Raw genomic sequence first — 3,099 nt, forward strand, 5'->3', positions numbered from 1 at the left:
AAACTGCTACAAAAGCTTAAAAAATTAATGAGATACTATTGCTGATAAATATTTTCCTGTGGTTATGATTCATCAAGGACTCTAGTAAAACTTGGTATGAGAAAGGTTTACAACGAGTGAATTTTCTGAATTCAAATCCAATTAGTAATTTCTATTTATTAAAATAAGTAGCAAGGAGATGTTACATGAAATATGAACAACAAAAAAGGGAAGAGTGACTATATAGTAGCAGATAATCGATGTCATTAATGTATAAATGAAGCATGACATAATTCATATATTGGATTTTAGTATCATAATATTTTAAGTGTGTATGCGAAACAATCATCAATAAAATTTCATTTAAATATATCCATATGCAATTATAATAAGTATCATCTTACTTCCCAAAATATAACTTATTAGTCATTCATTGAGCCCACAGAGTGATGACTCAATAGGAATTTTTTGGATTTTCTTGGTTTGATATTTACCTTCCCTGCATTGGGAAGGTAAACACCAAACCAAGAAAATCCAATAATTTCTTATAGGGACATTACTCGGTGGGTTCGTTGGCCCGCCTAGTTAGTATCTAAAAGAGTTTTGTTGATCTACATATCACTGCATATATACATATAATTTCTAAGTTTTTCATTTGCAAGTTTATGATGGGTATTGTATGATAAATATGGCAACTAATTTTATAACATATATACTTTTTAGGAATAATATTTATTGCATTTAATAAAACTAATGTGTATAAAAATAGACTCTCTTCAATAGAAATTAAATTTAATGATAGGAGTTTGTGTAGCAATAAATCAAGGCAAAGTTACTTCTATCACATGATTAATTTATTATGAACAATAATTGAGATCTATTAACACACGCATAGTAATAATTAAATATTAGAAGTAGATTTGGCTGCCCACTATATTTAAGAATTTAATATAAGTAACAATGATAACATCCTTAACAAAAAATGGTACATTTATCTCTTAATAAACAATAGTCGCTTACCCCTGAGTGAGTGACATGAAATTCCAAGTTTAGTAATGATCCATCCAATTCACGCTAGATGAAAATCATGACCCTACTCATTACTAACTTCAATCAATTACTGAAACACTTTTAGAGTTGTTATTATCAAAACCAAATTGGAACCTAATCAGCTTAAGCTATTAGCCTTATTCTAAATTTAAACTTATAATTGTAAACTATCTTATAATCTATTCCCACGCCAGCGCATTAAACACGAGAGTTTAATGAATTTAATGAAAGTTTACATTAATCTATTCAAGAAATCACAATAATAATGATAATCCAAATATACTATCAAGAAAAGTAAAATTTCTCGTGTTTATTTGGGCGAAGGGGAAGGAAAATTGAGGAAGAAGAAGATAAATATTGATGTAGAGATAGAGAGAGAGAGAAATAGAGGGTGTTTACTTTGTTTCTCAATAGCCGCAGTCAGATCAATCACATAACAGGAGAGAGACACAGAGGAGAGAAGATTTTAAACCAATAGGAATATGACACTTCAGATCAACCAAAAAAATACTCAGAAAAATCAACTCCATAGAGCTAAATGGCAAAAAAAAAAAAAATCAAGAAATATTTTCTTTATTTGAAAGGCTTTGTACATTTCACCCTTAAACTATTCTGCGTTTGAAACATCCTCTTGATGTCATTTTCTTGAGTGAGGTTCTATTCTTTGGAAACAATGCTCAATGCTCCTATAAACCTTCTCTCCATTAACCTGTTCTGCCCAGACTTATTTTTCTTCTCTTTTGTATCCCAACCGTTAATCTTTAAAAATATTATGTTCAAAATGGCTATGTTAATTCACACATATTTTTGGATAACTGGAAATGCTTACTTCAACAGTTTGCTCGCTTATCTAACCTTCTTTTAAGTTGTTTTGCTTCTAATCTTCGGGTGAAACTTCTAGTATTGGTATAACACGCTGGAATATAGTCTACCATGTTTCCACTTAGTAGTTCAATTATAGAAATAGGTGTGAGTTTATTGATGGCCTCAACCCCTTCACAGGAAGGCTCCTTCTTTATCTTATTAGCTATTACAGTTTTGATCAGCCAGTTTCCTGCTCGAAATGTTGTTACACTTGTTTAAATATGGACCTTAGGTTTTTGTTTTCATATTATACTTTTAGATTTAAAATTTCCAAACAAGATTTTAGAAGTCCTCTGGTGGAAATGGAAAATGGCTGCTAGGTGTCAAAATATGTTGTTTATGATTATCAGCAATTTCCTTTCGATTATGGTGCATATAGATTGAGCTACTGCACTTATCCACTTCCTTTTCCTCAAGCATTTGAGTCTTTATCCATTGTTTTTTAATACCATTTTCAGATAGCTGAAGATTATTCTCATTGTGAATTCTTACTTCGGCTTCCTGGATATTGTCCAAGTATGCCATCTATTAAGCAAATTATATATGTTTTTTCTTGCAAGTTTCTTTTAGTTCTGGCTGGTTACTACTTTAGCCTTTTTGACTTCTCTAACTCATTCTTCCTTTTCTCGAAATTTCAGTGCCTGCTTTTCGAGATGTTATTGATGTACCTTTAGTTGTCAGAAGATTACATAAATCTAGATCAGAGGTCTGGATATCTCAAGCAGAAAATAGTCTTAACATTTAAATTTTCCTTTCTTCTTCTATGAATTATTTTGATATTCTTGCTGTACAGGTTAGAAAGGAACTTGGCATTGGCGAGGACGTGAAATTGCTTATTTTTAATTTTGGTGGCCAGGTATGCCAAGCTGCCATCTTGGCTCTTGCTGATGTCTTTCTCATGCTTTTCTTAGAATAGATGTTCAGGCATGCAAATAGTAAATTGATGATAAAAACCAAGTAGCAAACAGGTGCATCGCATTGCATTGCAAATGTGATGATACTTGGATGTGCTTATTTTTTTTCCCTCATGCGAAATGAAATATTTCTTTATTTTTTAAATATTCATCTTAAAATACTTGTTGTAGCAGACATGCCAAATTATCTCTCTTAGACTGCACCAAATATGGTCAACTTACAAGAATGAAATTAGCACCAAATATCAATTTAATTTAGAAGAAGAGGCAATCACATGGATAAGAAGACAAG

General features: G+C 31.3%; 1 long non-coding RNA gene across 1 annotated transcript; it reads left to right on the forward strand.

The window, feature by feature from the left end:
* Nucleotides 1-2,345: 2,345 nt before the first annotated feature.
* Nucleotides 2,346-2,749, forward strand: LOC110099227. Its single transcript, XR_002303421.1, has 3 exons — nt 2,346-2,409; nt 2,532-2,599; nt 2,687-2,749. It is a non-coding gene; the product is annotated as an uncharacterized LOC110099227 (long non-coding RNA).
* The last annotated feature ends 350 nt before the right edge of the window (nt 2,750-3,099 follow it).

Source organism: Dendrobium catenatum, unplaced genomic scaffold, assembly GCF_001605985.2.
Source record: "Dendrobium catenatum unplaced genomic scaffold, ASM160598v2 original_scaffold_173047, whole genome shotgun sequence".
NCBI classification, from domain to species: Eukaryota; Viridiplantae; Streptophyta; class Magnoliopsida; order Asparagales; family Orchidaceae; genus Dendrobium; species Dendrobium catenatum.